The 13479-nt window shown below is 33.6% G+C and overlaps 1 long non-coding RNA gene across 4 annotated transcripts in view; it reads left to right on the forward strand.

The window, feature by feature from the left end:
- LOC141279460 (uncharacterized) overlaps positions 1–13479 on the forward strand; it is a 506894-nt gene that overhangs the window by 170684 nt on the left and 322731 nt on the right. For all 4 annotated transcript variants that reach the window (XR_012333714.1, XR_012333716.1, XR_012333715.1 and 1 more), the window contains exon 2: positions 9298–9359. This is a non-coding gene — a long non-coding RNA (uncharacterized lncRNA). The remainder of the gene's footprint in view (positions 1–9297; positions 9360–13479) is intronic.

Consider the following 13479-nt stretch of genomic DNA (forward strand, 5'->3'; position numbering starts at 1 on the left):
TCCAGGTCACTTATCCGTTCTTCTGCCTCAGTTATTCTGCTATTGATTTCTTCTAGAGAATTTTTAATTTCCTTCATTGTGTTGTGCGTCATTGTTTGCTCTTACGTCTTCTAGGTCCTTGTTAAACGTTTCTTTTATTTCCTCCATTCTCTTTTCAAGATTTTGGATCATCTTTATTATCATTTCTCTGAATTCTTTTTCAGGGAGACTGCCCATTTCCTCTTCATTTTTTTGGTCTGGTAGGTTTTTACCTTGCTCCTTCATCTGCTGTGTGTTTCTCTGTCTTCTCATTTTGCTTAACTTACTGTGTTTGGGGTCTCCGTTTTGCAGGCTGCAGGTTCGTCGTTCCCATTGTTTTTGGTGTCTGCCCCCAGTGGCTAAGGTTGGTTCAGCAGGTTGTGTAGGCTTCCTGTGGAGGGAACTGCTGCCTGTTTTCTGGTGGATGAGGCTAGATCTTGTCTTTCTGGTGGGCAGGACTGTGTCCAGTGATGTGTTTTTGGGGTGTCTGTGAACTTACTATGATTTTAGGCAGTCTGTCTGCTAATGGGTGGGTTTGTGTTCCTGTCTTGCTTGTTGTTGTCATAGGGTGTCCAGCAGTGTAGCTTGCTGATTGTTGATTGGAGCTGGGTCTTAGCGTTGAGATGGAAATCTCTGGGAGAGCTTTTGCTGTTTGATATTATGCAGGGCCAGCAGGTCTCTGGTGTACCAATATCCTGAACTCAGCTCTCCCACCTCAGAGGCTGAGACCTGACACCCAGCCAGAGCATGAAGACCGTGTCATCCACATGGCTCAGAAGGAAAGGGAGAAAAAGAAAGAAAGAAAGAAAGAAAGGAGGGAGGGAGGGAGGGAGGGAGAGGGAGGGAGGAAGGAAGGGAGAAAGAAAGAAAAAGAAAGAAAGGAAGAAAGAATAAAATAAAGTTATTAAAATAGAAAAGAATTATTTTAAAAAAGTAATTAAAAAAAAAAGAAAGAAGAGAGCAACAAAACCAAAAAACAAATCCTCCAATGATAACAAGCACTAAAAACTATACTAAAAAAAAAACCTAAAAACAAAATATGCACAGTCAGAACCCTAGGACAAATGACAAAAGGAAAGCTTTTGGGAAGCCTGAGGTCTTCTGCCAGCATTCAGTAGGTATTCTTTGGAGTTTTTCCACATGTAGATGTAGTTTTTATGTACTTGTGGGGAGGAAGGTGATCTCCATGTCTTACTCCTCCGCCATCTAGAACGCGCCTTCTTCAAATCCAAACACAGCCTCTCCACACCTTCCAAATTTGGATACTGCAGGGAGACATTCCTGGTTCCCGGTATTTGTGCCCCTTTGATCATCATCCACACCCCACTCCTATTCTTTTGGTTATATCTGTTCTAGTGGGTAGTGTTATGTCATTGTGCTTTTAATTTGCATCTCCCAGAAGAATAATGGTGTTAAGGACCTTTTCATGTGTTTATTAACCTTTATATATCTTCTTTAGAGAAATGTCTATTGAATTATTTTGCTCATTTTTAATTGGAATATTTGACGTTTTAATATTGAATTTAGAAGTTATTTCCATATTCTGTATCCATTTTTATATATTTTAGAAAATATATGATTCATTTAATTTATATTGCTCCATAATAAGTTACCACTAATTTAGGGGCCAAAACAGCACAAACATTTATAATCCCACAATTTCCATGGGTCAGAAGTCTGAGCATGGCTTAGATGAGTTCTCTGCTCAGGGTCTTGGAATGATATAATCAAGATTTTGACAGGACAGTATTTTCCTTTGGAGGTTCAAATGGGGAAAGATCTGCTTCCAAGTTCATTCAGGTTATTGGCAGAATTCATCTTCCTATTGATGTGTGAGTGTTGGTCCTGGCTTTTTGCTGGCTGTTGGCTGTTGGCTACTCAGTTGCTTAATACATGAACTTCCTCATCATGGCTGCTTAGTTCATCAAGCCAGTAAGAAGCTTGTTCAGCTGCTAAGACAGTCCTATACAACATAACTAGCAGTGGGAGTGGTATCTCATCACTGTTATCATATCTTTTAATTTGCAAGCATGTGAAAGGGCCTGCCTACATTGAATAGAAAGGAGTTAAACAAAGACATAGACACCAGGAGGAAACTATGGGGGATTATCTAATGTCTGTCCTCCATGTATCATTTGCAAATATATTCTCCCCGTCTGTAGGTTGTGTTTTCATTTACCTAAGGGTACTTTTTGAAGCATAAAAATTTTAATTTTAATAAAGTCCAATTTATCTTTTTCTCCCCTTCTTTTAAGGTTTATACTTTTGGTATTGTATCTGAGGAAACTTTACCCATCTGAAGATGTCGAAGGTTTTATTCTTTGTCTCCTTCTGGCAGTTTTAGTATTTTAGCTTTTATGTTTAGGTCAATGATCCATTTTAAGTTAATTTTGTGTATAGTGTCACGTTAGTGTTCAGTTCATTTTATTGCAGTTGGATATAAAAATGGTCCCAGAACTATTTATTGAAAAAACTCTCCTTTCTTCAACTGGATTTTTCTTAACATCTTGTTATTGACCATAAATGTAAGGGTTTATTTTGGACTCTTAATTTTGTTATATCCATATGGTGTTTTTATTACTGTAGCTTTGTGATAAGTTTTGAAACCTGGTAGTTTAAATCTTCTAATTTGCTCTTCCTTTTAAAAATTGTTTTGATTATTCTAGGTCCTTTGCACTTCTATATATATTTTAGGATTAGCTAACCAATGTGTATAAAAATTCTTGCTGGACTATTGATAGTGATTATATTGAATCAATAGATCAATTTTGGGATAATTACTACCTTAACAATATTGAGTCTTCCAATCAATGGCCATGGCAGGTCTCTCAATTATTTATACCTTCTTGATATCCTCTCAGCAATGCTTTGTAGATTTCAATGTACAAATATTACATGTGTTTTTATAATTTTTCTTAGGTATTTTACTAATTTTGATATTATGAATAAAATTATTTTGTTGGTATTAATTTTGGATTGTTTGCTACAATCCAAATATATAGGAATATATTTAATTTTAGTATATATATCTAGCATTCTGTGACCTCTGTAGTTTACTAGTTCCAGCAATATTTTTGTGGATCCTTTGGATTTTCTACTTATAAAATACCTTCTCTTTCTCTCTCCCTCTGTCTCTCTCATATGTCTCTGTCTCTACCTTTATCTCTCTTTTTTTCTTTCTTCCTTTCTTGCATTCACTAGAACCACCGGAACAATGTTGAACAGAAATGTCGAGTTTACATTCTTTCCTTGATCCTAAAGATAGTAGGAAAACATTGTCACTATTTTTTATGATACAAGTTGCAGGCCTTAAAAATGACCATAATGAGGTTGAAAAAGTTCCCTTCTAGTTTGTTAGATGTTTTTATTGTGAAAAGTTAGAGAATATTTTCAAATGCTTTTTCTGAGTTTATTGGAAGCATCACATGGTTTTGTCATTTATTCTATTTCTGATGCTGATGCAACCTTGCATTCCTTTTAGAAATTATGGTTGGCCATGATTTATAATCCTTTTTATATGTTGCTGGATTCTATTGGCTAATAGTTTACTAAGAATTTTGGTTTTATTTTCTTGAGCGCTATCTATCTATAGTTTTCTTTATTGAAATATCTTTATCTCTCTTTGATGTAATGGTAATACTACGCTCATAGAATGAGTTGGGGAATGTTCATTTGTTTTCTGTTTTCTGAAAGAGTTTTTGAAGTGCCAGTATTATTTCTTTAAATATTTCATAGAATTCTCTAGTACAAAAATATCTGGTTTGGGACTTTGTGGGAAAATTTTAAATAATTAATTCAATTTCTTATTCCCGAGGAAATTCAAAATTTTCATTTCTTTAGTCTTAGATTTTGTATTTTTCAGGAATTTGTCTATTTCATCTAACTTTTTGGCAGACTGTTGTTCATAATATGTCATTATAATCTTTTTGATTTCTATAGGGCTCATACTGGTTTCCTCTTTCATTTCTGGCTTTAATCATTTAAATGTCAGTATGCTAAATGTTTGACAATTTTCTTGACTTCTTCAAAAAAACCATCTTTTGGTGTATTGAGTTTTCTCAGTTTTCTATTTTCTATTTAATTGAATTCTGCTCTAATCTTTATTTTTTCCATTTTTCCTGCTTGCTTTGGAATTAGTTTATCTTTTTTTTTTTTCTATTTTCCTGCAGCAGAAGCTCAGTTTATTGATTTGAGACCTTTCATCTTTATTGATAGAGGAGATTACAGCTATATATTTCTCTCTAAGCACTGCTGTATCTGCATCTAATAAATTCTGATATGTTGTATTTTCATTCTCACACAGATTGAAATATATATTTTAAACTTATTTTGTGATTTCCTTTTTTAATCATGGGTTATGTAGGATTGTCTTTAACTTCCAAATATTATAGGTTTTCCCTGGTATTAATATAACCATTTCATCTCTCTTACAGATATTCTTTACATGATCTATTTTTCCTCCTTTTATTTTCAACTTGCTTTGTCTCTGTACCTAAGTAGTGTTTCTTCTAGACCCCATATAACTCAGGCTACCTTTTTTATTAAATCTGTTAATATCTTTTTTTCCCTTTGAATGGAGTACTTAGTCTATTCACTCTTAGTGTCATCACTGTTATGGTTGGATTTCACGCCATCTATTTTCTCTTTGCTTTCTATTTTATTCATGCAGTTTTTGCTCATCTCTTTCTCATTTAATGTCCTATTTTGTGTCAAACCATTTTTATCTATTTTATTTCTTCTGCTGATTTTTTAAAAACCCTTTCCCATTTATTTTCTTCCTTTTTTCTGAGGAATTAAAAGTAGATTTTAACATATTATACTCTAATTAAGAATAATACTGACTTAATTCTGGTAAAGTATAGACATGTTGTTTCTGTTGTTTCAATATATTTTCTTCCCCTCTCCTTTGTGCTTTATTGTCATATATGTTACATATGTTATAAACCCCACTATAGACTATTATACCTATTGCTCCATACAATTTTATAAGTTAATGAAACAAATGAGAAATATATCTATAGATTCTTTTATACTCACCCTATATATGCTGTATCTGATGTTCTTCACTTCTACTTAGAAATTCAAGTTATTTCCTGGCATCAGTTTCTTTCAGCCTGAAGGACATCCTTTAGTGTTTCTTGTAAGACAGTTTGATAGTAACAAATTCTCTCAATTTCTTTTTCTGGATAAAACATTATTTTACCTTTTTTTTTTTTTTTTTTTTGGCTGCACCACACATCATGCGGGATCTTAGTTCCCCAACCAGGGATTGAACCCATGCCCCACTGCAGTGGAAGCACGGAGACTTACCCATTGGACTTCCAGGGAGGTCCCAATTTTACCTTTATATTTTAAAAATAAAGTATTTTCCTTCCACTCTTTAAAGATATCTTTCCACTACATTTGGACCTCCATTTTTTGCTGATAGAAAGTCAATCACTAATTATATTTTTGTTCTCTTGTACACGATGAGTTGTTTTCTTTTTCTTGCTGCTTCCAGGATTTTCTTTTTTTCTTTGAATTTGATTAGCTTAACTATGATGAATCTCTGTGAGACTCTCTTTCTCAGTTCATTTCCTCATGCTTATTTTTAAGCTGGTTTTCCTAGGGTTGTCCCTGTGTCAGCACAATCAGTGTTCAGCCAAAAGTTGACAAGAGACTGTGTTCAAACCCCTCAGGTCAGAAGGGCTCACACTCTGAAGATAGATCTGTGTGTGTTCTGTAGAGTGCATTCAAATGCCAGGCCATTTTCAAGTCTTGGCTTTACTACTTTAGTTTCTGCCAAGCAGTCTCATATCATCTCTCTCTCTCTCTTTCTCTCTCTCTCTCATAAACACACACACAGACATACACACACACTGTATTGTTGAACCACACAGACAGAGCTGGGGTGAGATATGGGAAGAGTCCTCATCAAAGACCACTATAGAATCATCCAGTTTCTATGCAAACTTTAGCAGTTTTCAAGAATAAATGCTTCTCTGTATGTCTTTGGTCAATTTCCAGAATGCTGAAATACTTGTTTTTGACAGTTTTATCCATCTATATAGTTGCTTTCTGAAAAAGAATATTGTCCACTTTCTTATCTCATTAGGTGGAGGTTCTACATGTTCAACTAGTTAAGGTTTGATAAAACTAATTAAAATCTAATTAAACTAGGTAAAGTTAAATTAACTAATTAAAGCCTATGACTAATTATTTCCATGATACAAACAAAGAATGTAACATTAAGAGCCCAAGGAAAGATTATGAGTTGTCACGATGAAATACCAACAACAAAAGTCCTATACTAGCAGATATTTTTCTCCTAGAGGGAATTTGGCCCATAAAAATCATGTAGGGGATTTTATTATTATTAAAAATGTTTTAATGTACATTTCCTAACTGCTTCTTGCTGGTATTTAAGTATATAATTAGTTGTTATATATTAACTTTTTATACAATAACCTTTTAAAATTCTTTATTTTTTATTTAAGTCCACTAATTTTCTTTAGCTTATTTGAGTCATCTAACTAGGCAATCATATTATTTTCAATAGTATGAAATTTTTAATTATTTGAGTCAGTTTTAGTTCTTATTTTTACATTCTTTTTTTGGTTATTCTTTCTTAACATATTAACTACAATGTCCTATAAATGCTAAATACAAATGGTGTGAGCAAGTATGTTAATTTTTTCCTGTTTTAAAAAGAATGTCTCTAACATACATGATCATTAAATATGATACTAATTGTAGATTTATGATAGATACATTTTTTTCAAGGGAAGGAAGTTCTATCCTATTCCTGGTTTCCTGAGAGATTTTATCATGACTGGATGTTGTATTTTATGTTTATTTTTTTCTTCTACAACAGCTGAGATAATTATATGCATTTTCTCTTTTAATTTATTAATGTGCTAAATTACATCTTTTTTTTCCGTTCATATAATTTACTGCAGTTAGCACACAGTTTAAAAATTCACCAACACACCAATAGTACAAAAGTAAACAACATTATATGTTAGTACTTGCCTCAGGAAAATAAAACATACTGTGATTGTCAATGTTAGATGTCAGTCTAAGTTTTAGAACAAAGGAATAATGTGAAACTAATAAAAGGAAAAAGCAATCACTCACAATGACCACAAAAAGAAAATCCAAGAAAGTCCGTTTTCTGACAGACATTGTCTTCTCTAAATTAATAAAAATTACTTTAACATAAACTGTATTTAAGAAAAACTAAAAACTCTTTAAGTAACTAAAGATAATGCACCAAGGCCATTTTCACAGCTTTTATTTTTTTGTCTGTTTGCTTTAAATTCCATTACAGCCAAATTAACACACATTTGACCAAATATTTCCAAAACAGTCCAGCAACACACAATGGGGTTTTCCATTCAGTATCTTGAGTACAAGAATAGGCTGTGTTTACAGTAGTTAAGGAGATCAAATTCTAGTATTAAGTCATCCTTGCATTTTTCATGTAAATCAAATGTTCTATCATATATTTTTACACAATTTTTAGATATACTATTTATGAATATTTTATTTAGGAATTTTGCATCTGTATACATAACAGGGTAGGTTGGAGATTATCTATTCTTCTGCTAATCCTATACTATATCAAGTTCATACTATCCTTATAATATTAATTGATTTTTAAATATCTGTAAGAACTCATATATATTTGGATGGTTAATTGTTAACTTTGTGAAAACTTATTTTTAAATCATCTTAACCTGGAATAGTTTTGAGGAGTGGGTTGTATAGGCATATATTTTAACTTACTGATTTAATGTATTTAATGAGTGTATTTTACTTTTCAATTAACTTATTGCTTACTTGATATTGTATTTATACTAGGGTTATGACTGTATGTTTTTATACCTATTTGCCTAAACTATTTTAGTATACTCTTAATCATTTATTCTATCTGTGGTTAATTTTTTTCTAATATAGTTTATAAAAGACTCCTGCTTCTTATTCTGTCTCATCAAAATTCTCAATTTTTGTCTACTTTGTTGATCCTTTCAAAGAACCAGACTTTGGCAGTTCTGAACTTCTCTATTGTTTCTTTATTTCTGATTTTAGTGATAAGAATTTAAGACATTATATTGTTAATTGCTATTTCACTTGCATTCCAGAGGTTTGGATGTCATAATTTTTATTTTCATGTTTTTATCAGTATTTTCAAATTTTTATTATCATGTTTTCTTCACACTAGCAATCATGTAAGAATGTTTACTTTCTAATTTGAAGGTGCATGATTTTATACATATATATATATACATACATGTATATAATTATTTGGATAACTGTTGACTCATAAAGTATTCTGTATGCATACTAATTTGAGGACATTTGTTCTTATAGTTACTGTGATTGATGTGCTGCAGTTGCCCACTGTTTGTGTAACAGTCCATTTTTCTTTCAACTGTGTCAATTTTTGTCTCAAATCTTTCCGTATTCTTTGAGACCAGAGATAGGTCTCTCTCCCAGGAGGATTTCCCTCTGCCAGGACCCCTAGAATGCTATAAAACATTAACCTAATTTAAATGGACTTTGGCAACTACTCAAGAATTGTAAACTCAAACTAATTCTACATGAGGTCATGCATAGCATTATGAATGGTCAACAAAATTTTCCTTTTTCTATATTTCAAATTCTGCCTTGAATCCTGACTGATGTAATTTGTTGTTGTCAGATATTTTCGGTAGGAGGACTTTTTTAATCCAGATTTTCCTGAAGTTGCACCTCTTCGATGGTCTTATTTCAGGCAGAAGTCTTACTTCTAAGTAACCACTTTACCATGCCCAGAGCCTTGACTTCTGTCACTGGCGCAGACGTTCAAACCCAAAAGCTAGCTACTGACCTTAGTAAATGCCCTTAGGGCATTCGTGATTTCAGGGCTCTCTAAACGCTGCAGTTTTCCGCTTCTTCTTCACTTTCTGCTTCTGGGGATTTCACTCAACATCGTGCAAGGTCAGCTATACATTTAGAAATGGCATTTCTAGGCATTTTATGCCAGTAGTTTCTTTTTGTTTTTGTTTTTTTCAGGGTGTATAGTCAGCACTGTTACTGGAAATAGAAGTCACAATATAGTTTTTCAACAAAAAAGTTATTTTTTCAAGCTGTGAAAATAGCTACTTAAAAAAAATCTTTTATAAGCTCTCCTTTTTAAAACTGTAGACACTGACAGGAAGAAAAGATAAAATGTAATGAAGAACATTTATAGAATATCAATTGTGACCTAAGCAGGGTTCTTATCCCATATAACTGGATATTTCCTTCTTGATTTAGGAATTATTCAGAGATATTTCCACAAAATTGAGACAGGACTGCTGTGGACGAAGGGTGGAGTGGTAAGTGTGATGGATGTTTAATTCTATACTAATATTTGTGATTAAAAATTACAATTTAAACACAAGTTTATGATGCTTTCTTAGTATCTGCAAATGGTTTGACATTTTACAGACAATTGAAATGTGAAGCTCTCAGGGTAAAACTTCACTCCTTCCCTGTCCACCCATGTGCCTATGTAGAAAAAGTCCTCTACATAGGTACTCTTAGTCACCCCAATTACCACTCTTTTAATGAAGGCTCAAAATCTTTCATGTAAATAGTTACGATTACTTTCTAAACAGCCGCTAAAGCTCATAAATGTCAACAATACCAGATTACCTGGAATATATTTTTTCACTACTCAATATCTCTGTAGGACATTAGTTGTTAAACTCATGTGTTCTAACACATTTGATCGATGCTGGGTTAATTCAATGTTAAAAGATTCTCCTACCTCAAAAATTCTCCAGCTATTCAATAGATTAGTATGCTTGATAGTTTGAACACAGACTCCCTCAAACATATTTAATTACAGAGCCTGTTTTTGAGGAGCTTCTCTAGAATCCTGAACTTCCTCTCCACCCCAGACCATTTTTCCATGCAATATATCTTGAGAAATACTTTTCTTCTCTTTCATCCAAATCTCATAATATTACTCTCCAGATCAGAAATCCTCAATAAAACCCCATTTTCTGAAGACATGGGATAAGACCATTTATATCTTGTTCAAAATACTTAACCAGCATTGTTTGTATCCCTCACTTCTTGCTGCCACCATATCTGTTGCGCTACTCATTAGATACACCAAAACTTTTATTTCTCCCTAAATATTTCTCTCTTACTACTATTTCCTTTCAAACACAGTTTTCTCTGCTTAGAGAATCTTTTGCTATTCTATTCCTGCCAAACTTCTACTCATCTTCCAAGTATTCCTCAATTATTACCTGCCTTTAAAAAAATGTATCGTACATAACCAGTTATTCTCCCAATCTTTTGGGCTCTCAGAGTATATAGTTTATATATATATTATAGACTAGATCATGTTGTTAGCAATTATTTGTGTACCAATTATTTTCTTCTAGAATGTGAACTTCAATAGAACAAGCTCCTAGTCATCATTTCATAAAAGGATGATAGGAAAGGAATTGTCGCAGTTTTAGCTGAGATCCTAAGATAAGAGTTGTTTTTATATTCTAACAGTTATTGTAATCAACCAATATTGAATTTGCATAGAAGATAGATAAAAATGGCTTTTGTAACTATCACTCATTTTCTGGCTATGAAATTGATGATTCAAAAAGGAATTTGGAAATTGGGGATATTTATTTGCAGAGAATTTTGCCTTAAAAATAACAACCCATATTCCAACAGGGAAAGGAGAAAGGGAACTTTTCTTCACCTTAAATGGGGGCAAGGGAGGCTTCAAGGAGGCCATTTGGAGAGTTTGATATATGTCCCCTGGCATTTGAGGGCTACTATAAACTGATACATGCCCAGGAAATATAAAGCCTGGGAGTTTGAAATTATATGTGGCAACAGCATGGAGCATTAAACTTAGACAAGTAATGACATTTCTATAGATATAGATTAAAAAATGTGTTTCCCAAAGATCAAATGTGGCCATGTGAGACGAAAAAGAGAGGAATTGTCTGCAAGTCTCTTAAATGATTTTGACTTAGAAGATTTCTTAGACTGTGGGTCCCCACAGAGAGCATCTGAGTATAAGTGGACTGCCATGATAAGGGAGCTATAGGAAGAATAACAAGTGACCAGCTGTAGAGTAGAATTCTTTACGTACCATAAAGTACACTAGATAAGTGATAATGAAGAACTGGAAGATGTCTGCAATAAGCCCACAATACACTCTGAAAGAGAAATATTGTCTTTCTGTATCAGCCACAGCCAGAGGAAATAAATGTTAGTTCAAACGATGCTAATCTAATAAGACTTTCCCTGGTTTCCCACTCCTCTCTAACCTAGGCAGATGTCACAGAAAGACTGATATAAAAAGCCAAGTTGAGGAAATAAAGAAGCCCATCATGACCCGCTTTTCCCACTGCCAACAGAAGTGGAACAGGAGAAAGACATTGCATTCAAATAAAATTTGTAGATTTGACTATTCCTGAAATGAGATTATACTTGTGATCAGAAGTGACAGGAAGAATTTTCGTCATCTGAGCATAACTGCATAAATCATAGAGCTTGCCCTAGATTTTTTCTAAGGGTCGGGAGAAAATGGGATAGAGGAAAGGAAAGAGAATATAATAATCTTGGTTTCTATTCACACCCTCAAGACTTGATTTATAAGGGTTACTACAAAAATGCTGGTACTCAGCATAGAGTATGACATGTAATAGGCATTTGAGAAATGATTTATTGATTGAATGAGTTATTCTATTCTGCAGAATCTAGACCAAGTTTCTATTCAAACCATAGAAGCCATTTTAAAATTAAGATAATTTTATTTGGGTACACTAATGAAGAAAGCAATACACTTCTCCACTTCCCTCTGTTAGGATGTTCATCCTAGGTAACCAGCCCCCATACCATGAGCCCGGGTCACCTCAAGAGGCTGCATATAGGTCCTCCAGAAAACAGCCTTAGCTAAGGTCCAGATGGACAACCAGTATCATTGGTGACGTGTGAGTGCTCACATTTGAGTGAATGAACTTTCAGACAATAATCAGCCCTTAGGCACTGAGTCACCCCTCTATAACTTAATGAATTATCTCAGTAAGAACACTGTGAAGTCATCTCACAGATCAAGAAATCGAATATTGACAATATCACAAAAGCATCCACATCACTATGCCCCATTCCTCCAAGGCATCACTTACTACTTAGACTTTTGGTGTTGTATTTCAGTTTTGCTCTTTTTCAACTGTATATAAGTTATTTCAGATAGTAAGTACAATTTTTTGTTTCTAGTTTCATTTGCTAAATATTTTGAATGAAGTTTACTTATTTTTGCCTATGATATTGGTTTATTTTCATTATGGTATATTCTAATTTTTGAGTAAATTATGATTTATTTATGCATTCTGCTGTTTAAGGATATTGGGCTTCTCATAAATATTTTTTGGTATATGTCTATTGGTGCAAATGTTCAGTATATTTGCTGGATGTACCTAATAATAGATTTGCTTTCTCATAGGGCACATACCCCTTTAAGTTTAATAGATAAGGCTGTTAATGACCTCTGAGATGACTTCACAGTGTTCCTTTTTTTTAAAAAAGTTTTTTAAAGAATTTTTTTTTGATGTGGACCATTTTTAAAGTCTTTATTGAATTTATTACAATATTGCTTCTGTTTTATGTTTTGGTTTTTTGGCTGTGAGGCATGTGGGATCTTAGCTCCCCGACCAGGGATTGAACCCGTGAGAAGTCTTAACCACTGGACCACCCGAGAAGTCTCCAGAATGTTCCTATTGAGATAATTCATTAAGTTGTAGGAGGGTGCCTCAATGTCTAAGGGCTGATCATTTTATGAAAGTTCATTCACTCAAATGTGATCACTGACACATCACCAATGATACCGGTTATCAATTTGGACGTTAGCTAAGGCTGTTGGCTGGAAGACCTATATGTAGCTTCTCCAGGTGACCTGGCTCACAATATGGTGGCTGGTATCCTAGGATGAATATCGTAACAGAGGACAGGGGAGAAGTGTATTGCTTTTTATACTTAACTTCATAGTTCAAACATCACAATTTCTGCTCTGTTCTCTTTATAAAAGCAGTCAGGATAGCCCAGCAAGTTTCAGTGGTTGGGGGAGTAGAACTCAACTAATGACTGGAAAGAGACAAGTTTCTGGAAGGTTATGTATGAACTGAAATATTCTTTTATCTATAAAATTATAGAATTATAATTATAAAATTATCAAAAGATTTTAGCAGTACAGACACATGGTCTTTGTGTTTATAAAATTCTGAGAACCTTTTTAAGTGCTAAGATCTGGGAAAGAAAATGCTGTGAGGAGTCTCCAGCAATAATCGGGGGAAGGGTAAGAGACTGAAATAAGTCAGTAGCCTTTAAGTTTTACAGAAGGAGATGGAATTGCAAGATATTAAGGAAACAGAAGCAATGAAACCCAGTCATCTATTTAAGTCAAGACTTGAGTGAAGAGCTGAAGAAAAGTTT

This window comes from Tursiops truncatus, chromosome 9 (assembly GCF_011762595.2).
Source record: "Tursiops truncatus isolate mTurTru1 chromosome 9, mTurTru1.mat.Y, whole genome shotgun sequence".
In the NCBI taxonomy this organism is placed as follows: Eukaryota; Metazoa; Chordata; class Mammalia; order Artiodactyla; family Delphinidae; genus Tursiops; species Tursiops truncatus.